The following is a 26421-nucleotide window of genomic DNA, read 5'->3' on the forward strand; positions in this document are numbered from 1 at the left end:
AATTATTTCTGTTTACACTTAGAGAAATGTACTATCCAAAACTGCAATATGAGACTTGTTGGGCTTTTAAACACCCCCTTTCTGTATAGTTAGTAAACAGTAAAGGATGGATATAAAGTTTTTCTGTATTTATGTGGAGGTTTCAAGAAACCACATTTTTAAAGTGCAGCTCCAGCATTTTCTAAATCCTTCCAACTATATTTTGGAAATCTCCTTTGGAGGAAATTGTTAATGAAGTAGCATAGCTTGCTTTTCTAAAGACAAAACTACATTCGGAATCTTTTCTAGCATTACTGTTGCTGTTACTCAAAATTTCAAAGTCAGAATGTCCTGGTAGTAGTGAGACACAATGCAAAAATAATATGTCTGAGACTTTCTTTATATGTGTCATCAAGAAAAGACATACACACTAACCCTTCTTATATATTGTTGGGCAAGTGGAGTACCAAGCTTCATGCCTTTATGTTCTTGACTGTCTGTCACATTACAGAAAATATTCCAGTGCTGAAGTTGGTGCCTTCTTCTTTTAATTTTGACCCTGTAAATTCAGTTAGAGTATATATTTTTTTTCTTCAGCAGTACTTAAATTTGCTGAAAAAAAATAGCTAAATTTATTAGCTTACCTTCAAGGATTTTGTTTTAAAAAATCACATAGCAGAAATGAATAAAGATATCTGACATTACACCAATAAACCACCAGTGGTAAAGCCAGGAAATGCAAAGTGTACTAGTAATGAAAAAATTGTCCAGGAACTTCAATGTACAGTTACCCTTGTGAAAGGAAAACCAAAATGGAGTTGGGATTGCTAAGAGAGCTCTCTAAAATGGTGCCAAGAGGCCATTACAGATATGTGACTTCTGTACATCTTAGCCTGAATAGAACCTGACTTTTGACCTGATGAATTCATCCAGAACATCTGGCAGATACTCCCGACAGTCTAACTTAACAGACCCCTATCCTAAAACAACTCTTGACCCCTTAAGGACAGGTATTTTCTGTCTCACATCAGAGTCAATCAGAATTCTCACCAGGCAACTCTTGACAACCTCATGGCTTTTTTGTCTATATAAGCCCCTGACTCTTTCTGTTCCTCGGAATACTCTTTTGAGGTTACCAGTATCTTTGTGTCCCGAACTGCAATTCTTAAGACCCCATATAAACTCTTTTCTTATTGGCAGCCTTCTGCATTATTTGGGGAAGAGGAATTGACACCCTAAGGGTTAATTAAATACTACTTTTAGAGTCAGATTAATAACAAGCCTCATATTAACATTGGCTATACCATTAAAGTTGCTATGAATCTGAGAATAAAATTCCTTTTTGTGTCTCAGTTCCTCACCTACAATATGGAAATAAAAATATGTGCCCACCTCTGGTGAGGGAATACTGTAAGCCTAACTCCTTGCATATTGAATCAGACTCCATTTATGTATGAAGTTGTACTGAAGGTAAAATAGGCTCTTGGGCCATCTCAGTGAATATATTAAGGTAGCAATTTTTCTATTGGCCTTTTAGCTGAGGATGGTAGGGAAGTCTAAAGTCTTCTCAGGTTATAGTAACAACTTCAGAGCTTAACTGGTGCCTAATATATTAATAGCTCTAACTAGTGTTCAACTCCTTAGTAGTCAATGCCAGATCTGTAAAAGTTGGAGTGACTCTGTTCGTATAAACTTTCAAGTGTGCATTCTATAAAAAGTTTTGAAATTATCAATACTTTCTTCCTCTCTCTTAGTTATCCTTTTCCCAGCAACACAGAAGGAGGTTGAACAAAAATTAAGTTATACATAAAACCAATGGGAATAGGCTTGCTAATAAAATCTAGAGGCACATTTGTGTTGGTAGTAGAATTCTTTGGATTGTATTCATTGTTGAATCTGAAGCAGCATTCTCTCTCTTGGTTTCTTATTATTGAAACAATTGAAACTGCATGTAAGCAATTGAAGCTGCATGTGTTCTTAATTTAGCTCATTCTACAATTGATTATATTAAGGTGAAATCTAGGAGGAGCTTCAAGATGGCGGAAGAGTAAGACGCGGAGATCACCTTCCTCCCCACAAATACATCAGAAATACATCTACATGTGGAACAACTCCTACAGAACACCTACTGAACGCTGGCAGAAGACCTCAGACCCCCCAAAAGGCAAGAAACTCCCCCACGTACCTGGGTAGGGCAAAAGAAAAAAGAAAAAACAGAGACAAAATGATAGGTGCGGGACCTGCACCAGTGGGAGGGAGCCGTGAAGGAGGAAAGGTTTCCACACACTAGGAGCCCCTTCGCGGGCGGAGACTGCGGGTGGCTGAGGGGGGGAGCTTCGGAGCCGCGGGGGAGAGCACAGCAACGGGGGTGCGGAGGGCAAAGCGGAGAGATTCCCGCACAGGTGCCGACCGGCACTCACCAGCCCGAGAGGCTTGTCTGCTCAGCAGCCGGGGCGGGCGGGGCTGGGAGCTGAGGCTCGGGTTTCGGGTTTCGCGTTTCGGTCGGAGCGCAGGGAGAGGACTGGGCTTGGCGGCGTGAACACTGCCTGAAGGGGTTAGTGCGCCACGGCTGGCTGGGAGGGAGTCCGGGAAAACGTCTGGAGCTGCCGAAGAGGCAAGAGACTTCTTCTTGCCTCTTTGTTTCCTGGTGCGCGAGGAGAGGGGATTAAGAGCGCCGCTTAAAGGAGCTCCAGAGACGGGCGCGAGCCGCGGCTAAAAGCACGGACCCCAGAGACGGGCAGGAGACGCTAAGGCTGAGGCTGCCGCCATCAGGAAGCCTGTGTGCTAGCACAGGTCACTCTCCAAACCTCCCCTCCCGGGAACCTGTGCAGCCTGCCACTGCCAGGGTCCCGTGATCCAGGGACAACTTCCCCGGGAGAACGCACGGCGCGCCTCAGGCTGGTGCAACGTCACGCCGGCCTCTGCCGCCGCAGGCTCGCCCCGCCTCCGTACCCCTCCCTCCCCCTGGCCTGAGTGAGCCAGAGCCCCCGAATCAGCGGCTCCTTTAACCCCGTCCTGTCTGAGCGAAGCGCAGATGCCCTCAGGCTACCTACACGCAGAGACAGGTCAAAATCCAAAGCTGAACCCCGGGAGCTGTGCAAACAAAGAAAAGGAAGGGAAATCTCTCCCAGCAGCCTCAGGAGTAGCAGATTAAATCTCCACAATCAACTTGATGTACCCTGCATCTGTGGAATACCTGGATAGACAACGAATCATCCCAAATTGAGGAGGTGGACTTTGAGAGCAACGATATATATATTTTTTTTTCCCTTTTTCTTTTTTTGTGAGTGTGTATGTGTATGCTTCTGTGTGTGATTTTGTCTGTATAGCTTTGCTTTTACCATTTGTCCTAGGGTTCTGTCTGTCCATGTATTTTTTTTTTCTTTTTTTTAGTATACTTTTTAGCTCTTGTTATCATTGGTGGATTTGTTTTTTTGGTTTGGTTGCTCTCTTCTTTCTTCCTTTTTTTATTACCTTTTAAATTTTTTTAATAATTATTTTTTATTTTAAATAACTTATTTTATTGTATTTTATTGTATCTTTGTCATTCTTTCTTTCTTCCTTTTTTTCTCCCTTTTATTCTGAGCTGTGTGGATGACAGGCTCTTGGTGCTCTGGCCATGCATCAGGGCTATGCCACTGAGGTGGGAGAGCCAAGTTCAGGATATTGGTCCACCAGAGACCTCCCAGCTCCACACAATATCAAACACCAAAAATCTCCCAGAGATCTCCATCTCAACACCAAGACCCAGCTCCACTCAATGACCAGCAAGCTACGGTGCTGGACACCCTATGCCAAACAACTAGCAAGACAGGAACACAACTGCACCCATTAGCAGAGAGGCTGCCTAAAATCATAATAAGGTCACAGACACCCCGTAACACACCATCGGACACGGACCTGCCCACCAGTAAGACAAGATCCAGCCTCATCCACCAGAGCACAGGCACTAGTCCCATCCACCAGGAAGCCTACACAACCCACTGAACCAACTTTAGCCATTGGGGGCAGACACCAAAAACAATGGGAACTACGAACCTGCAGCCTGTGAAGAGGAGACCCCAAACACAGTAAGTTAAGCAAAATGAGAAGACAGAGAAACACATGGCAGATGAAGGAGCAAGGTAAAAACCCACCAGACCAAACAAATGAAGAGGAAATAGGCAGTCTACCTGAAAAAGAATTCAGAATAATGATAGTAAAGATGATCCAAAATCTTGGAAATAGAATGGAGAAAATAGAAGAAACATTTAACAAGGACCTAGAAAAACTACAGATTAAACAAACAATGATGAACAACACAATAGGTAAAATTAAAAATTCCATAGAAGGAATCAGTAGCAGAATAACTGAGGCAGAAGAAAGGATAAGTGACCTGGAAAATAAAATAGTGGAAATAACTACCACAGAGCAGAATACAGAAAAAATAATGAAAAGAATGGAGGACAGTCTCAGAGACTTCTGGGACAGCATTAAATGCACCAACATTCAAATTATAGGGGTCCCAGAAGAAGAAGAGAAAAAGAAAGTGATTGAGAAAATATTTGAAGAGATTATAGTTGAGAACATCCCTAGTATGGGAAAGGAAAGAGTCAAGTCCAGGAAGCGCAGAGAATCCCATACAGGATAAATCCAAGGAGAAACATGCCAAGACACGTATTAATCAAACTATCAAAAATTAAATACAAAGAAAAAATATTAAAGGCTGCAAGGGAGAAACAAAAAATAGCATACAAGGGAATCCCCATAAGGTTAACAGCTGATCTTTCATCAAAAACTCTGCATATGAGAAGGGAGTGGTGGGATATATTTAAAGTGATGTAAGGGAAAAACCTACAACTGAGATTACTCTACCCAGCAAGGATCTCATTCAGATTCGACGGAAAAATTAAAACCTTTACAGACAAGCAAAAGCTAAGAGAATTCAGCACCACCAAACCAGCTTTACAACAAGTGCTAAAGGAACTTCTCTAGGCAGCAAACACAAAAGGAAAGGCCTACAATAACAAACCCAAAACAAGGAAATTGTAATAGGAACATACATATTGATAATTACCTTAAACGTGAATGGATTAAATGCTCCAACCAAAAGACACAGACTGGCTGAATGGATATGAAAACAAGACCCATATATATGCTGTCTACAAGAGACGCACTTCAGACCTAGGGATACATAAAGACTGAAAGTGAGGGGATATAAAAAGATACTCCATGCAAATGGAAATCTAAAGAAAGCTGGAGTAGCAATTCTGATATCAGAGAAAATAGACTTTAAAACAAAGACTATTACAAGAGACAAAGAAGGACACTGCATAATGATCAAGGGATCAATCCAAGAAGAAGATATAACAATTGTAAACAGTTATGCACCCAGCATAGGAACACCTCAATACATAAGGCAAATGCTAACAGCCATAAAAGGGGAAATCAACAGTAACACAGTCATAGCAGGGGACTTTAACACCCCACTTTCACCAGTGGACAGATCATCCAAAATGAAAATAAATAAGGAAACACAAGCTTTAAATGATACATTAAATAGGATGGACTTAATTGATATTTATAGGACATTCCATCCAAAAATAACAACACACTTTCTTCTCAAGTGCTCCTGGAACATTCTCTAGGATAGATCATTACTTGGGTCACAAATGAAGCCTTGGTAAATTTAAGAAAATTGAAATCATATCTAGTATCTTTTCCAGCCACAACACTATGAAACTAGATATCAATTACAGGAGAAAATCTGTAAAAAGTACAAACACATGGAGGCTAAACAATATGTTACTGAATAACCAAGAGATCACTGAAGAAATCAAAGTAGAAATCAAAAAGTACTTAGAAACAAATGAAAATGAAAACATGACAACCCAAAACCTATGGGATGCAGCAAAAGCAGTTCTAAGAGGGAAGTTTATAGCAATACAATCCTACCTTAAGATCTGTCATACAGAGTGAAGTAAGTCAGAAAGGGGAATACAAATACCGTATGCTAACACATATATATATGGAATCTAAAAAAAAAAAAAAAAAGGTCATGAAGAACCTAGGGGCAGGACGGGAATAAAGACAGAGACCTAGTAGGGAATGGACTTGAGGACACGGGGAGGGGGAAGGGTAAGCTGGGACAAAGTGAGAAAGTGGCATGTACCTATATACACTGCCAAATGTAAAACTGATAACTAGTGGGAAGCAGCCACGTAGCACAGGGAGATCAGCTCTGTGCTTTGTGACCACCTAGAGGGGTGGGATAGGAAGGGTGGGAGGGAGGGAGATGCAAGAGGGAAGAGATATGGGGACATATGTATAGGTATAGCTGATTCACTTTGTTATAAAGCAGAAACTAGCACACCATTGTGAAGCAATTATACTCCAATAAAGGTGTTTTAAAAAAAGGGTAAATCTTTGTTCTTTACAGTGATTGTAATCTTGTAGAAAGTGTCTTGTATAAAAAATTATTTTAAATAACATTTGCTAAGGACCTTTCCTTCATTTTTGTTCATATATAGGCAGAATTAAATCTTTACTCAGAAGCGGTAGAAAAACATGCTTATCATTGTCATATAGCAAAACGAGAACACTCAGAGATTTAACGCAGGAATGTCGTATCTACCTGTCATGAAAACAGCAGCTAATGTGTTTGTTCCTTCCTAAGGGATCATCAGTCAATGAGGTTTTGTTTTAGAAATGGTTATAGGTGGAAACAGCTAATGGCAAACAAACCCTGAATAGTATTGTGTACAAACTCAGAATTCAGGAAATTTTGTTGATAGCAACGGCTAATGTGAGGCACTGTCACTCAAAGTACATTTAAAGTGATTTCTGATGATCCATTGGCCAAATCACTCCCGAGGCAGTATGTGATAGCAATACTCCCTCATGTAGGCAGGCCTTAAAATCAACACACCCATTAGCCCCTAGGCCAATCACAGAAATTATCTAGTTTTCTTTTACAATGGCCTAAAAATACAGATGGTTTGTTAAAGCATTGCAGCTATTTGAATGCCCCTCTTATAAAAGACTTACTTGGTTTCTCTTCCTGATGCAGATCTATAGTAGACTGAAACTTCCTTTAGTTCAGTTAAGTACTGAATTAGCCCAGGACCACCTTGTTAGGACTCCATTTTAAATGCACCACAGGAAGCTAGACTGACTTCAGAAAAATCTTTGATTCTTAGTAGCCTGGAAGATAGAATCAGGTTAAGGCAGGTTTTCTCACTATTACACCCAAAAGTCAAATGCAGATTTATTAAACTTGGGAACTTTTCCATTCAGACATTTCGTAATCAGGTTGGTATCCATAGAGCCTGTGCATATATTTGGTGGTGAAATAACACTCTGTTGACAGGGACCTCTCTAAGGAGATACTGGTTTGGGCAGGAAGGACACAGGGATTCTCTCTGCCATATTGGTCACCAATCATGTTTTTTACAGTGTTTTACCCTATTATATTGCAGATGCTGGATCATCATACAAGTAGTTTGAGGGAATACTGACTTCCAGTAAAAGTAATGCTACAATTTCAAACTTTGCAATGGCTGACCAAGGAGAAGTCAATGTCAAAAAGGATTCTTTATTGATGACACATGATGAAAATCATCCAGGAAAATGGCACGATTATAGGCGGTGAGTACCTAGAAATGTATTTTAAATTGTTTTCCTTTTGTAAGTGTGATTTTAAGGGACAGCCACAAAGATCCAAGGAGGAAAATGTGAGTCATTCCAAAGAGAAGAAGCAGCACAAAGAAAAGTCAGACTTTTTGAGATTAAATTTATGGTTTGAGAAATGAAATTTTCATTCTATAGTACTAAAATATCACATGATAACATTTACATTAAACAGTGCATTCAGTGATATGAATGGAGTTTAAAACACAAATGCAGTCACTAAATACAAATTATTTGCTAGAGATTTACAAGAAGCATAGAAGCCCTTCAATTCACTGGAAATGTGGGGTCAGCTACACTTACTAGTTTGCTTCCAAGACAATTTGATTTTCTTTCAGATTTGATCTAACTGGGTTAACCAAGCAGACTAGAAATATTGCTGACATGCACACAACACATGCAGATCTGACCTGTTCTTATGAACTTGGTATAAACCAGAGTAAAGAGGTAGGGATTTTAGAAGAAGCATTTTGCAAGTTTCCAGTTTTGAAAATATTATCTCTGTATTGCAAAGAGTAACACAAATGAAAATCTGAAACTGGTTGGCATAAGAGAGTAGACTGTGTTTTTTGGAAATACTGTACATATTTTTGACTAGGTTCTAGGAGGACAAAGCTAGAAAAAGAAATTACTTTTTATATGAAATATATTTAGCTGGAGCCCTGGGATCAAACGATAGGCTCATGATGAATAGATATTTTGGGACAACTCAGAAGTCCCTTGGCTTTAAAATTCCTTGATACTGTTCTTAACCTTTAGAACTTTCCAAAAGCATACTGCACACAAGTTCCTCCCTTGAAAATTCCCATTTTGAAAATAAAGTCTAGAATTACAGAGAAAATTATGACCAAGTGCCTGTGTCCAAAACATATATAAGTGGCCTTTGAAGAGGGGTGCTCTGGGAAAGGAGTGCTGACTAAAAGTAGAGGTGGTGAGCTAGGGGGCTGGACTTGAAAATATACTTTTCTTTCAAGTTAGAGGACATGCCTTTTTACATTGAGGAGTATCAGTATCTTTTTATTTTGTAATCAGTGCCTCGTATTTCCTGTTTGCATATATTTATTTTCTAAATGCAAATTTATATTGCAGAAATTCTCCTTGATTTAGAATTTTGTTTTGCCAAATCAAACTTTGTTCTCCAAGAGAATAGATATTAGGTGAGTTTCACCACTCTTGAGAAACACTGTATATCTCAGTTTATGGGTATTTTGAGCAAGGGACTGACCAAAGGCAATTCATGAAGTAAGAGAGCCAAAAGGAGCCTTTAGTCCAACCTCCTTTTTTACAAGTAAGAAAGTAGAGGTTTAGTTATTTATTCTAACTCATTTAGTTTGAGAATTTATAGAACTGGAACTTAAGCTCCTCCTACACCCTATTTAGTTCCATCACTAGGAGTTTACGGTTTATGTGGATTTCTTTGTTATTGTTTAACTTTACAGAAAAATATGTAATCAAACCATTATTGATTAACTATCCTAAAGGTGGCATAAGTTTCTTTTCTTTTTTCAAATCTTAAAGCATACATTTGACTTTTACAACCATTACTAAAGGTCTGTAAATTATAGAAATCTCAATTCTCATTCACCCCAGACTATCCACTGTATTGTGACTCCAAATTGGGGACATATAATTAAAGGTAAAATTTTGTGCTCCAAGAGATTTTTATGTATCAGCTAAGGCACAAGGAATGTAAAAGTTCTTTAAAAAACAAATAACAGAAAGCAACCCACGTGTCTACCAAGATGAATGGATAAACAAAAGACAATATATACATACAGTGGAATATTTTTCAGCCTTAAAAAGGGAGGAAATTCTGATATTATGCTACAACATGGATGAACCTTGAGGACATTGTGCTAGGTGAAATAAGCCAGTCACAAAAAGAAAATACTGTATGATTTCACTCATATAAGGTTAACTGGGTAGTGAAATTCATAGAGACCAAAAGTAGAATGGTGGTTCCTAGGGACTGAAGGAAAGGAGAAATGGAGAGTCTTAGTTTTGCAAGATAATAAGAGTTCTAGAGATTGACTGGCAATGTGAATGTACTTAACCACTACTAAATTGTACATGTAAAAATGGTTAAGATGGTAAATTTTATATTATGTGCACTTTACCACATTAAAAATTTCAAAAAAGTAAACATAAGAAACAATAAAAATAAACAAAATAATCCCAAAGGAAAAATCAAGTCTGATGGTGAGAAAGAAATAAAGCACTAGTTTTTTTTTTTTTTTTTTTTTTTTGCTTTATGTGGTTTTCAAAGAAAAGATAGTTAGCAATACCGCCATTTGGAAAGTAGAGAAACCAGAGCTAATGACACAGTGATATTTATTTATTTGTTTTATTGACTTATTTTTGTATTTATGATTAAGAAATTATTATAATTTGAATGTGTGAAGAGTCAGCACAATCCACAGGTTAAAGCCCAAAGTCTACTCAGACTGTGTTTGAATCCTAGCTCAGCTATTTACTGATCATTGCTGTTGAACATGTTACCTAATCTCACAATGCTTAGATTTCTCATATTAATATGGGGGTAATCATACTGCTTATCCCACAAAGTTGTTTCTAGGACTTAAAAAAATTAAAATATCTACTGCACATAGAAGCATTTAAAATCTAACACTTGGGGGGGCCTCCCTGGTGGCGCAGTGGTTGAGAGTCCTCCTGCCGATGCAGGGGATACGGGTTCGTGCCCCGGTCTGGGAGGATCCCATGTGCCGCAGAGCGGCTGGGCCCGTGAGCCACGGCCGCTGGGCCTGCGCATCCGGAGCCTGTGCTCCGCAACGGGAGAGGCCACAACAGTGAGAGGCCCGCATACCGCAAAAAGAAAAAAAAAAAAAAAAAAAAAAAATCTAACACTTGATAAACATCATACAGTATGTGTTAAATTTAAAATTTTAAAATAAAAAAATTAAATAATTACCAATTTCTTTATAGTACCCAATCTGTTGTGAATTATTAGTAGAAATAATAATCAAAATAATGCTTTTGTTCATTTTGTCATCTAAAATCTCTCTCCTAGCATAAAACTTTAACAGATTATTAGAATGTTCTTGCATTTTCTTCTTTTTTTTAAATGACAATACTGAACAGTGTTTAACGTTGAAAGAAAGAGATTAAAGATATCGGGAATTCATATTTATTATCAGGAATACTGGGCTGAGGAAGAACAATTACATTTCTATTGTTAGGTATCAAATGCTGGAATCACAATGATTCATTGCTTAGTTGTGCTCACATTTTTTTTTATGCCTTAGAATCAAATATCAGCAAGTGGTTTAGATTCGATACTGATGATACTGTGCATGTAAGAATCTATTAAAATGATTCAAGTGATGTGAATAGGAATAGAGCATGTCACATTTAAGATGAGTTTATTGTTTAGCAATGTATTTTGAACAATGTATTGCAGATGTGTCTTCAGCAATATGTAAGAAATTAGAACACAATTATTAGTTAAATTTAATTGGGTCACTTATATAATCAATATTAGTGCAAAGAAGATATAATAGCAAGAAAAAGAAAAATTCCCTAAGAAATGTATATGAAACATCTCTCACATATGATGAGATAAATGTTGGAGAAGCTATAGTAAAATCCTTGAGATAAAGGCTAATCCAAATCAACCAATGAATCAGCCTTCGGGGGAGTTTATCATTAAAATCTTGGAGTCAAATGTATGTTGAGACCATTATTAGATTCATAATGTTAGCATTTTAATTGGCTACTATTTCAAAATTTAATTTTGCACATTAGACTCGTGCCCCAAAGTAAGGATTATAAAATATTGCAGACGACTGAATTCATCACCTGTGATCTCTAATTTTCAACCAGAACAAAACAAAAACCCATGAGCAACAACAAAGAGCCAACTTAAGTGAGGCTAGATCTAAATTATTTTTAGCAATATAAAATGCTTTCAGAAAGATATTACTAGATTCCAGTTGTTTAAGTGCCTATAAAAAAAACCTGATATCTCTCTGGAAAAAAGGTCCACTTTATGTCTCCAAATTTTGAAGAATAGTTAACAGCTCTATCCACTATACCGTGTAACCATATTCAGTGAGTCCATGAACTCTTAGAAGGCTATGATCTTTAAGTTACAGATAATCTAATTGATAGAAGAATAGTGGCTTTAATTGTTCTTTATTCATTACAGATACATATAACTGATTGTTATTTAAAAGCAAAATGAAATGTTTGAAAAACACGTAAAGTGACTAGCTCCTATGACTCCAGAAAGGAACCAATCATAGTATGAAAATGTCTTATAAATCTTCATATAACTTCTTCATATAACTTCTTCATGTAACTCAATGGTTAAATTCAAAAGGAAAATAGCTTTGAATTGCCAAACTCTATTCTTGGATAAACACGTCTTGTCTAGTTTTCTGGGTGCGGCTGGCTCATTCAGAGATGGGTAAGTTATGAACATGTGGAATAGCTTTGGGCAAACCTTCCTGGTCTGACATCTGCTGTCAAGAGGAGTTCATGTTGTTAAATATAATGTCATGCTGGATGAGATAGGGAGCTCTCACGCTATCAAGTGGTACCTAAAGGGAGTTTTTGACTTGTTCCCAAGCTTTATAATATAGAGCATGATAAATAATGAGGATGGTACAATAGCTCAATCTCCCAACTCCAATATGCACTGCAGATTGCTGCCAAGCCATGTGGAAACACTGCATCGATCATGTCATTCTCTTGCTAAAAGACTTCAGAGGTTCCTCATTTATACCAAATTCCTTGGCAGTGTAGTTGAGGCCCTTTATAATGTAAACTAACCTATTTAATATACTTATCTCTCACTATCAATTTATTAAAAGCCTTCATTTCAGCTTATCATTTACAAGCCTTCAAATATGATCATATATTCTCTTTGTCCATACTTTTTAGATACCATGAATATTTGGCCCATTTTTCTTTAACTACAGAATACCTTAATTATCTTTCAATATGAATCAAGTCTGTATTTCTCCTTGAGAAACAGAATCTAGGGTGATTTTTATTCCCTTTTTAAATCCTGGAACCCTTATCATTCACTTTCACCTGGCTTATTCATCCCTGCATGGTTAGCACTATGTTTAATTTTCACACACTCCTTCATCATTTCAGCAATTTAATTAGAAAACAACTAGGGAAAAAGGGGTGTGTGTGTCTACATACACACACACACACACACACACACACACTACATGCAGGACTATATATACACAGTCCTGCATGTAGTATCTGGTATCTATTACAGTGTGTTTCCCATGTTGGATGCTTAACAAATATGTGCTGATTGGTCTACAAATATGTCATAAACCCACAAAAGATAATTCTGAGCAATTAAGAATTGGTTTATCTGGAGGAGGCAAAGAATCGTAAGTCTGAACCACCTCTTCCCCCTAGCAACCAATGATGCTGAAAGAATGGTAACCAAGCTAGATAACCCAGTGGATAGACTCAACATATGCTTAGGTACCATTATACCATTAAGAAAAAACTAGATACTTCTTGAAAGAACATCTATATCCAAAACACAAAGCACATCAAATTAGTCATCATTAGGAAAATCAGAACTTGGATGGCTTCCTTCCTCTTATTTTACAGTTTAACATTATTTTTACTTTGGAATGACCATGGCGGCAGGAAAGTGAAGGAGTGATAATCATTACTTAGAGTATCTAAAATACATAACCCAATCCTGAATCCTAGACAAGACAGAGTAGACTTTAATGGCCATTTTGTGCATTCTTTTTTTTATGATGCGAACATTTATAAAACTTATATATACATTCCTTTTCAGCAAATTTCCAAGTAGAGAGAATGGGAATAGCCTACTAAATTGTGAACTAGGTGATTGGCGGGGGTTTCTCAGTGTAATGTGTGTTTTGTAGGAATATATTGTATCTGAAAAATTACTTGATCTTGTCAGTAGCTCTGACAGAAATGAAGAAAGGAAGGGAGGGAGGAAAAGTGAAAAGAAAGAGACAACAAGGAAGGAAGGAAGGGAAGGAGGAAACAAATGAAAGAAATCATAAAACAGATGTATTTTTCTCTTTTAATATGAAACAAATTCATCATGTTAAAATCAATATTCAAGATTTATTTATAGAAGTTGGGAAATACATTATGAGAAAATATTATAATGAGAAAGATATGACAAATGAAATTTTAAAATAAGCGTTATTTTTAATATCTCCTATGTACCCCTTGAATTTTTATAGTTAAATGGTAACATTTGGATAAAGATGTTCCACTGAGGTTTTTTAATCACTTTTGTCAAGTTTGGGGGTCAGGTATAGAGAAATATGACCTGGTGTTCTGTGGTCATCTTCTTCCTCTGGGCAGAGGATTCAGTGGAAAGAATAAAGCTGCAGATTTTCTTCAGAGTCTCATAACATTCAATAAGGTAATTTCTGAAAATTGTAACACTTATTTATGCTTTTCTTAATAAGAATTGCTGGGATGTAGCTGCAAATGTTTAATTTGTAGGGAGAATGGATAAATTAGTGTACCAAGGTTGGTGTATCAAATCCTGGGTAGAATTTCTGAGTTGGAAAACAGAAAATTTGTAGAAGTCAGTCTGAGGAACTCAGTGGTCACACAGGGTAATTCCCATCACCCCACCCCTTCACCCTGGCAAATCACCACGCGTATGCAGAGACCACAGAGTCCTCTGCCTTTTCCTTTACTTGGGTACACACTTTGATGTGTTATATATCTGGGGAGGATTATGCTTTCAAATGGCCCCCAGGTGTGTGGGATATACTTACTTGGATTGTCATAGATAGACCGTTGAAAATAATTGGTATGAAACAAATATTTTGTGAGACTGCCTCCACCTCCTACCCAGGACTGTTTTTCCCTTTCATCTGTTATTCTGAGATTCTGGACTCTGAGAGAGCTAATTTGGCTTCCCAAGACTGCCTGAGGCATTCTTCTTATTTATTACATTAGCAGTCAGTTCTAGTCTTGAAAATAGAGAAGGCACATTCTCAGCCTGGGTGGTGCTAACTGGTGTTCAGGCAACCACACTTTCTCATGTGCTGTCAAACTGGAAGAAGTGTGACTGAGGGCAATGGGAAAATACATAGAGCAGCTATGCAGTCCAAATTTTAACTTCCATAATATGTTCTGGAACATGATATCTACAAGCCTAAGGGCGTGTCTGTATTGATAGTTTGTGAAATGAAACACTACTCTTGCATTATATCTTTATCATGAGTCATTTCAAGCTTCCCAGGAAGAGTGCACTGCCCCTGCTTTACACATAAGCTTAACTGCATCAGTGAAATACATCAAGTGATCTGGGAGTGAGGTCCAAGAGGGAGGGGATATATGTATATGTATAGCTGATTAACTTCGTTGTATAGCAGAAACTAACACAACATTGTAAAGCGGTTATACTCCAATAAAAAAAATATTGCTGAAACAATTTTTTAGGTAACAGGGAAAAACTTGAGTGGCTTGTCTCATTACAAACCCCAACAAAAATGTAGACAGAAAAAAAATCAAACCTAAAATTACAAAGCAATAAATATTTACTCTAAATGAATATTTGTGTGGGAGTAGGGGGGAGAGAATATAATAGCTTTTTAAAATATAAAACTAAAAGCAGTAATCATAATGAAAGTGATGAAAATATATGACTATCGAAAAAGTCCTAATAGTCAAAACAGCATTAACCAAATGAAGCACCCAAGAAACCCAAGAGAGTCAGTTTTAACATTTTCTAGGCCCAGAGAGCCCAAAACCAACTTAACGATGCTGCCATATGAAGGAAGATTTTATTTCTTCTTACTTATATCATGTTTTATTTTATTTTAACAAATTCGTGTAGAGTAATACTATCAGGCACTGTTCAAAACAATTTATAAATCTGCTCCTGTTTGAAGATTAAAAATATTGAGAAACATAATAACATATCTAATCTTGTTTAAATAGTCATGGTATTCTAAATTTAGGAAAATATAAGGTATTAAGGTTTATCAATTTTAGGGAAGGTGGAAAAGAGCTAAAAACAGCCCAATTTTCTTTATTCCTCAAGAGTAACAATTACTCATTATGACCAGGGAAAACTCTATGTTTTTAAGTTTATTTGAACAAAGTATAAGCAGTATGTTTATAGACCAGGCATTGGGTCAAGGAAATAGTGCACGTAGATATTTGATATAAAATTTATTACAAAATAATTTTTTAAATACTAGAGGTCTTTAGTTTTGATATAGTCCACTTTTTGAATAATCACACTTTAATAAGTTACAATATCATTATAATTACTTTTACATGCACAATTTTATGTATCAGCTAAGATAAATAATATTTTGTATTATCATATGTTGGTGCAGCCTATCAATGACCAATACAGTCAGTGGCATTATCCATAGCTGGGTTTGTAGAAATATTAAAATATTATATTGTGCTTTTATAATTATGTAGAAATTTAAAAAATATATTGTTGCTGGGAAAAAGCGGAGGTGTCACAAACTTCATAAAATTGAGAGGAGTTGTCAATCAGCAGGTATGCTGAGAACAGAGAATCTTTAGCCTTAATGAGTTGCTTATTGGACTGAAGCCAGCTGAGTCTACATTCAATCAGGAGAGAAAAGAACAAAATTAAAACTACTGATGAAAGCTAAGCAATAAACCATCCAATCTATGTTTAAAGGAAGTGGGTAATTAGGGATTAGGTAATATGTAGCTCTCCAGAAATTAAACCCTGACTTTCACATGTTTTAATTGTTTATAATTCTGAAATGCATATTTTGAGTTGAACTTCTACTGAAAGATAATATCAGGAAAAGTTCGCAAATCGTAAGGGTATAGATGGATGGATTATCGTATAATGAACCTATAGATCACTTTAGGTAGTATGGACATTTTAATAGTATGATTCTTCCAATCCATGAAATTTTTTTTGTCCTATGCAATTTTAATCTAAAATCAATAAGGTTTTGAGTTTTCTACATGTTTTAAAGTAGAAGGTATTTCCTGTTTGTTTTTTCAATAAGGGTATCCAATTGATATAGAACTATTTATTAAAATGGTCTTCCTATTTCTACTCTGCAATCCCACTTTTATTATGTATCAAAGGTCAACTTATATATAGGTTTATTTCTAGATTTGCTATTCTAATCCATTAGTCCACTCACCTCTCTACCCTATTTTAATATGATAACTATAACAAATCTTGCTGTTGGGTAGGGTAAGTTATCTCTCTTTTTTCTTCAGAATTACCTTAGCTAGTCTTGATTTTCTAAAAACTTTAAAATTATCTTGTCTTATTTTCACAAGAAATTCTTTGGATTTTTTTTTTCCCCCTGCGGTACGCGGGCCTCTCACTGTTGAGGCCTCTCCCGTTGCGGAGCACAGGCTCCGGACGCGCAGGCTCAGCGGCCATGGCTCACGGGCCTAGCCGCTCCGCGGCATGTGGGATCTTCCTGGACCGGGGCACGAACCCATGTCCCCTGCGTCAGCAGGCAGACTCTCAACCACTGCGTCACCAGGGAAGCCCAATTCTTTGGATTTTGATTGAGATTTTAGTCTGGGAGAATTGACACCTGGTCCCCAAGATTCTTAATGGCAGTGGAACTATTTCTGTGAAGTAGAATCTTACCAGATCTCAGCAGCTCATTCATTGCTGTGCTACATCCTTATTACAGGTAAGGCTAGCACACCATTCAGAAAGATATGTCACTAATTTGTGGCTTAATATTGAGTATTTACAGATACATGAACATTCCATGTTCTTGAGCCATACTCATTATCATCAAGGTACATTATCATGTGGGAGTGATGTGAGCAGGTATGCCCAGGTGTCTACAAATTTTCCAGTATCTCAGAAATTCAATCTTATTACATGTATATTGACTAGAGCTTGGCATATATACGAGAGTTAAGACTTGATTGAAATAAACTTTGGAGATATGATGAACTATATGCATTGGAGACGTTTCCAGGTAATATAAAAAAAAAAGTTATGTTTGAAAATTACCTGGAATGACGATTGGAGTGAAATAAAGAAAATATGTGATCTGAAAATTTTAAATAAAAAATAAATTATACAGTCTTCTAATAGTTAACATTAGTATCAAAATACTCTAAAATTAAAGTGAAATATAGAAAGTCATCTTAAAGATAAGAGAATGGCTCCAAAACCAGGAAAACTTTACTTTTCTCTATAGCCCGAAGATTGTCTGAAAATCCACCATTGCCTCCTTCAAGTGAAGGAAAAATTTCCCCCAAACACAAGATGCTGGTGCTGCTTTCAATATGTGACTATACCTGATTACCAGGTATAATCGATGTTGCTGCTTTATGTGGATAATGACTCCATTTGTAGCAAACACCATTCAGAACAAATGAGACCTATGAACAGGTTGCATATGCCTCTCATATACAAGTATGCAGCGGCAAACTTACTGGGAAAACTACTTAGGACTTGCCAAACTCCTCAGACCTCACATCATGGTGGTCTTTGGTTGTAACAAATATGGCTTTTTCAGTCATTTTTATCCTATTCCTTGTGTTTATTCTTTCTGACTCAAATATCTATTACTGTTCTCCCTCCCCAAACTTTCTGCTAATCACTCTGGAATCCTCAGTCTCTTTACTGAATGTTTCCTTCACCTCTTTGCACTGAGGGCAAAATGTATATGGCTAATTCTGCCACTCCTCACATCACTCATTATTAGGAGGTGCACATGAGTCTGTCATGCTCCCCAAGACACTTCCAGACCACTACTTTTCCATATTTCTCAAAATGCTTTTTGAATATACCTCCTTGACACTTGTTCTCATTCACTGAACAATTTATCTCTTGTATCATATTATTTCTCTGTGTTCCATGTTTTGCCATCAAGCTGGTAGACCTAGCTACATGGCTAGCTCATCTAATATTAGTCTCTGAGTTATTTTACCTCCTAAACTCTACTGATCTTTTTGTTTTTTGTTGTTGTTTTTTAAATTAATTTTTATTGGAATGTAGTTGCTTTACAATGTTGTGTTAGTTTGTGCTGTACAGCAAAGTGAAACAGCTATACATATATGTATATCCCTCTTTTTTGGATTTCCTAAAGCTCTAATGATCTTGTAAACATTTTATTTCTGCCATTGATTTGACTGCTATATTTCCTCCCAAGTAATCAGGTATTTACTGTCTTCAGTTCTTTCTTTAGCAAGCTTATACTTTGTTAAATTACTTCAATCAGTATCCTTGAACTTTTTTACCTGATTATTCTATAAACTGGACTAAAATGCATTTTATATCATAATATTGCATGAGGGAGTTTCATGCTGAGTATTAGGAAGACAGACAGTAACAATATTACTTTTCCATAGATGAGCCCAAAATGGAGATAACAGGTTAATGGCCAGAGTATGATTTGGAACTTCAATAAACGCTTTTCAGTACAATTCCTTCTACTGAATGCAGGAAGCAATAAATATCTACTGAGAAAACAAGCAATTTATTACATTAAGTGAATTGTAACATGTAAGTGAGACAAACAAACATTTTCTGAGCTGTGCTACATGCTCTAAGGTAACAGCCCAAACTCCCACCTGGGGTTTCCAAATCCATGAGCTACCCCCTACTATGCTGATGAATTCCCTCCCATCTTTAGGTATAAACTTCCAGAGGTCAATTAGATGTAAATGATCCCATGTTCTTGGTTTCTATGACCAAGCTGAACCAATTATACTTTCCTCCTAGGAATATGGAATTGGGTCTCAGAGAGGCTCGATCATTAGGATAAGTGCACGACATGGAAATAAGCCGAGTTCCACACAAAGTAGAGTACTTAGAATCAGGATCCATTAACTATTAATGTAGATGTCCCAGGAGGCACCTGGTTTCCTACCACCCTCGGTTCTTTTCTCTTCTTTTCTTTTTTCTTTCTTTCTTTCTTTCTTTTTCTTTCTTTCTTATTAATTTATTTAAATAATTGTGATATAATTGACAAATAAAATTATAAGATATTTAAAGTATACAAGGTGATGATTTGATATACATACATATATTTATATATATATATATATATATATACACATTGTGAAAGAATTCCCCCCCACTGAGTTAATTAATACATCCATCACCTACCTTTTTTTTGTGAGAATATTTTTCTACTTTCTTAGCAAATTTTAATTATACAATACAGTGTTATCAACTATAGTCACCATGTTATATATAAGATCCTCAGATCTTATTCATCTTATAATGGGACATTTGAACCTTTTTACCAGCCTCTCCCTATTTCTCCCACCACCCCCCCAGTCCCTGGCAACCACTTTTCTACTCTCTGTTTATGTGAGTTCAAGTTTTTTTTTTTTAAGATTCCTCATATAAGTGAAACCATACAGTATTTGTCTTTCTCTGCCTTATTTCACTTAGCATAATGTCCTGAAGGTCCATCCATATTGTTGCAAATGCTAGGATTTCCTTATTCTCCAAGGCTGAATAGTATTCCACTGTATATATATGTGTGTGTATATATATATATGTATATCACATTTTATTTATTCATTCATCTGTTTACAGACACTTAGGTGGTCTGACTACTTTTAAATATTCATTGAATCACATGTGATGTGTAGTTTTATGATAATGCCTCACTTCTCAATCCTCTCAATCTGTCCACATATTTTATGAGAAAGATTGAGTGGTTTCCTTTTCCTTGCCACCATAAAATTCGAGTAAATTGGATGTTATTATTTGTCAGATAAAGAAACTGAAGCTCAGAGAGGTTAAAATTTGTCAAACATACCACAACTAGGAAGAGGCACAGTCTAGACACAAAATAAAATAATGGCAATAATGGGAGTCATTATTTAAAAAAAAAGAAAAGAAAAAGAAGCATTGATTAGAATGATATTCATTGATAATAACAGATTCTTTAAAATTGAACTTCCGTAAAAGTGGGGAGGGGGACAATAATTCAGTTTTAACATAGGAAATGTATATCAATTGAAGTTTAATAGCCAAGATAAGTGAATACAGTTTCCTTCCTCAAGACATGGCAGCTGTAGTTGCCACCTTTGGTTTTCTCTTTATATTCCCAAGTCTCCCATCCCCGGGGGTAGGCATTAACAAGGTGAACACTTTCTCACCTTGAGGTGAAGCAAATTGCTATCTTTGATGGCAGAGATGAGAAACCTATGCTAGTGATATTTTGAAGTAGGAGAACATTCTTTTCCATAGGATTTCTTTTAATCAGCCTTTGGAAGCCACTTCTAGTACAGATTTATATAGCTATGGTTTATCACTAATTTAATTATGCTTCCAGAATGAATTATGTTTTAATTTTAGAATTCCTTAGACTTGGTTACAATTTTATGACTACCATAAGCCTTTCTCAAGGGCGTAGTTTTTATAAAGCAATCAAGTGCAAACATTAGGGAAGACCAGGGGTCATTCATCCTCTCCTCTCCTTTCTGCAAGCAGTACTTTTATAGAGCTTTCAGAAGCTGTAAGGGAGTACATGAAACCATTTCCTTTTACTGCTGGAACTGCTTCTCCTATCAGACTGTTCATTAATTATGCCAGTTACATTTTGGATGGAACTAGAAGGTGCAAAGGGTAAAATACGAATCAGTATATGATTTTAGTACTTGATTTTGTCCAGAATTTGATATCCCTTTAGGGTTATTTCTGCTCAAAAACAAAATATCTATAAAAATTACTTATATTATTGTTTTTATTTCTAAACTACATGTATTGAATACCTCAAAAGCTCTACCACACAGAGCTTAATAGAATTGTTTATGTTCAAAACATGCATATGCTTTATAATAAGATAAACCATATGTAAACTAAGAGAATTTCCTCTGTAAACGTTGAGCTTGGTAAGGAATAAAATGGACTGCCATGTGCCCACCACCCAGCTTAAAAAATAGAACATTTTTTATAATAATCTGAAGCCATCTTTGTGTCTCTACCAGATTATATCCTCTGTAGCGACCTAATGGTAATCACTATCCTCATCCTGAACTGTGTACCCATTGTTCCTTTTCTTTTCCTTATAATTTATCCATTTTTATGTATATTTTCACAAAATATTGGTTTTACGTGTGTTTGAATTGTATACCTACAGAATCACTATATATTTTTTTAAACCTTTTTTTGCTCAAAAAGACCTAAGATTTATCCATTTTGATTCATGTAGCATGCTATAGGTCCATTCTATATATCATTCATTATTAGTTGTAAAGCATTAGATTATATTGTTATGAGATTCTTCATTGACTCTATTCATAGATATTCAGGTTATTTGAAATTTGTTGCCCTTACAAACAATGTGGCTGAGAACATTCTCATATCAATCGCTGTTGCCACATGCAAGAGTTTCTCTAGGGAAATGATCTCCCACATTCTCCATGTAATAAAACACAAATATTCATCTATCATACTGGAATAAACAGTTGGATCTGCTCACAGGAAAAGGTGACTAGATTATGGGCTCTGGCTGCTCTTGGCCCTGTTCCCTCCACCCCACCCCAGGACTGAAGTGGAGATCTCAGACACACCCACAACCCATTCATGGTATCAATATGCCCAGATGATGTCCGGGAATGAATTGTGAAGTCTTCAGGAATAACCATCTTAATTTTTCTGAATAATACCAAATAGTTTTTGGAAAAAAAAAAAGTATCAAAGTAGTAGCAGGAAAAGGCTGTTACAGTTAAATAGGGATAATTGAAAATAAATGAATAAATAGTAATATCATTAACTTAATAAATGAATATTGTAAAATTTTGCAGGCAGAGAACTGAGGAGGGCAGAGCACCCAGGCGCTTGGAGCCTCTGGGAGCCATTATTCAGCCCTTGGACAACAGGGAAGGGACAGGGGAGTGAGCCGCTACAAAAACCTCGAGACAGTAGCTATTGGAGAGTACCACCTGACAGCATCGGTGGCCTTAAACAGACACGACCTAACATTGAGACCTCTCAGGAAGGGAGCCAGGGAAATAAAAACTCTTGATTCTAGTTCCCTCACATCTTCTGATCTGCTGATCTCTCCCATTGGCCAAACCCCCTAGAAGCAAAAAGCCAGAAACACACTCAGTGGAGGTATTAAAGTCACCCTTTTGGCCTTCAGAGAAGGATGGAGGAAAAGTGGAGAATGGACACAGAGTGGCAAATGAAAAATCACAGTAATAGCAATTTACACTCCTGCCAGAAATGTATTAATGTCCAATGATTCCTATTCTTGCCAGCAATTTTTATTATGCAACAATTTTGCATGATAACTATTACATAAATATTATTCCTCCATTTATTTATTTTAAAGTCTTTCAGTAAATCCTTAGATTTTCTCCATAAAAATCTCCAGTCCACCTTTTGTTAACTTAATCTTTGGGACAGCAATGAATCAAGAACTCAAATTATCAGTATAAAATTGTTTTAGCTAGTATTGTTATGATTTTAATAATGACATTATACATGTTTTCTTTTTATTAGATATTATCTTCAAAGATTGTTCTCTTCATTTTTTTGCACTTTTCTGGTGTGTTTATTATCTTTTTGTATTTCAGTGCATTCATTAAATATATCACATACTAATCATTTTTTACTGCAAATGCAACAAATATTTTCTCTGAGTTTGTGGAGCTTATGAACAGAAATTCTTAATTGTATAATAATTTAGTGATTAATTCTTCCTTTCTTCCATTTATATTTCAGTGTGTTTTAAAAAATCCTTTTCTTGAAATCATATATTCTCTAATATTCTTTTCTAAATTATCAAAATTTAAGTTTTTAATCCATCTGGAATTTATTTTTGCATATGGTGTGAGGAAGGGATCTGATTTTACTTTTTACTATATGATTAACTTGTTTTCCAAATGCATTTATTGAACCATTAATCTATATGACAAATGCTAACAATTTCAAATATCAAATTTCCAAAAAATGTGTTAGGCTGTTTCAGGGTTCTGTAGCACATTTTATTCCATTAATTTATTGTGCTAATGCTGAACAAATAGAAAACTATCTTAATTAATAAAGATTTAAAACAAATATTGGACTTTGGTAAGGTAATCCATCGTCTTTAATCTTTTCTAAAGTATTGTCTAGACTGATACTATCAAATAGATCTTTCCATGATGATGGAACTGTTCTTTATCTTCACTGTACAGTACAGTGACCACTAGCTACATGTGACTACTGAGCACTTGAAATGTGGCTCATGTGACTGAGAAATCAAACTTTTAATTTTACATAGCTGTCAGCTACTTTATTGGACAGCCCATATCCATTTATTCCTAGTACATTTTGTCTTCCATATAAATTTCACTATCACCTTATAAATTTCCATGAAATACCCTCTTGCAGTGTTGCTTTGGATAGCATTGAATCAATAGTTCAAAGTAATTATAACTAAGATCTTTAATATGGAAACTTCCTATTCTTAAATTTGGCATATTCCTCAACTTATGTAGATATTAGCAATTCTTTCAACAAAACATTATAATTTTCTCCATGAAAGTGTTGTTCATTTATCCCTGTCATTTTTTTGTTGTTGCTAATGGAAATAGCATATTTTACATTACATTTTTGGTTGATTTAGTGCCAGTTTATAAAAATTGATTTTATGTCTTGCAAAACTAGTAAACTATTATTTCTCATATTTCATGGGATTCTATTTGTATAATTTGAAGATGTGCAAATAATATTTTTTTCTTTTCTAATCCTTAAAAAAACATTTTTTCCTTTATCTCACTGCACCGACCAAAATGTTGAAAGTGTTAAAAAGAAATATTCTTGTAATGATCCTGATTTTAAAGAGAATTGATTTTATTTCACCACTTGGCTTAGAGTTTTTATAAGCATCCTTTATTAAGTAAAATAAATTAATTTCTATTCCTGGTTTATCACAAGTCTGTATTATGAATGGGGTTGGATTTTATTATTGCTTTCTCTATGTTTATTGAGATAACCATATAATTTACTTCCATTAAAGTACTGTGGTGAATTATATTAATAGTTTTTCTGGAACTGAACTACCTTTGCATTTCTGGATAAATACAATATGTATTTTGATGAATTCAATTTTTTAATGTTGTTTAGGACTTTGTCTTTATGTTGAGGCGGGGATACAAACCTGTAATTTTCTTTCTTAGGTTACAATTTTCTGGGTTTCGTATCATAGTATACTAGAGACACAAAATATTTCTCATCTTTTTCTATTTTCTGGAGAAGTTTGTGTATAATTGCAATCACCTCCATAAGTATTACGCAGAACATTTGCCTTGGCCTGATACTTTCCTTTGTTAGGTATCCAACTTGTTACTAAATATTTTAATAGATATAGGATAGTTCAAATTATTCTTTTATTAAGTTACTTTTGAAATGTTGTTTTTAAATTTGTTCTATAATTTATCCATTTCATATAATTTTAACATTTATTGCCATGATGTTGTCCAAATATGCAGTTATTTTTTAGTCTACTCTTGCTGCATGTGTAGTTATATCTCTTTCCATTCTTGATATTGTTTTTCTTTTCCATTTCTCTCTCTCTCTCTTTCTCAGTTGGGATCAGTCTTGCCAGAGGAATTTGTCAGTGTTATTATTCTCTTCAGTGAGCTAATTTTGGGCTTGGTTGATTGTCTAGATATGGTTTAATCTCAATTTTTGGTTTTTATTTTTATTATTTTTTAAAATATTATTAGTTTTATTTTTATTTCCTCTGCTTTCATGTGGAATGTTTTTTTCTGTTTTGGATTACTTTTTAATTTAGACATTTAACTCCTCCATGTTCAATCTGCCTTCTTTTCTAAAATAATACTTTAAATTACAAATTTCCCTCTAAATACCATATTCTGTATATCCCATGTATTAAGTTTATAGAAGCATTACAATTAGTATTCAGTTCAAATAATAATTTGGTATTTTTGAATTTCCAGCATTCTTTCACCAATGAGATTAATGTTGCTCTTTTGTGTAATTTCCCAGTGTCTGGTTTTGGGGATTTTTGTTATATTTTTGGTATTTAATTATGTTTATATCTAATTTCATTATAATCAGAAAATATTTCCTTATGAAACTGATTATTTGATATTTACCAATGTGTGAACTATGACCTCCTTCTTGGTTTTGCTCTTTAATATGTAAATGAAAGGAATGGGTATTCTCCAATTTTGGGATGTAGTATTTCATATACTCCCATAGATGTTCCTCAAAAAATCAATTTCTTTACTGACACTTTTTTTTTTTTGGTACTTGGTCTTCAATTACTGTAAGTTATGCATTAAAATCTTCCCCCTTTGGTGGTGTTTCTTATCCATTTTGAAATTATACCATTAGGTGCATGCAAGTTTAGAATTGCTACATATTTCTGATGATTTGAACTTTTATTAATAGTTAAAGACCATCCTTATCTCCAGTAATACTGAAAATCTATACTGTATAGGATGAATATAGCTACTCCATTATTAACACGATTGTATCACATGATACAATCAGTGTTTATCACACATTTATCACTTTCTTGATTGGCCGTTCCTATTTTCTTTGCCATCTTTACCAGCTCATTTTTTCTTCTTCCTGAAACCTGTTGTTTGTAAGTTCCTCTTGTAAATATTTTGGCCTTTTCTTAGTATGTTTTACATTTTTCCCTGATACTGAAAGATAGTTCAACCAATGTATAATATTAACTTGATCATTATTTTAATCTAAGCAGCTGAAGATATCATGCTGCTATTTCAATGGTTTAACTCTTATTGTTGAGAAATCAGCTACCTGCCTAAATGCCATTCTGTTTGGTAAAAACTGCTTTTCTC

The sequence above is a fragment of the Mesoplodon mirus genome (assembly GCF_964341445.2).
Source record: "Mesoplodon mirus genome assembly, chromosome: 20".
Classification (NCBI taxonomy): domain Eukaryota; kingdom Metazoa; phylum Chordata; class Mammalia; order Artiodactyla; family Ziphiidae; genus Mesoplodon; species Mesoplodon mirus.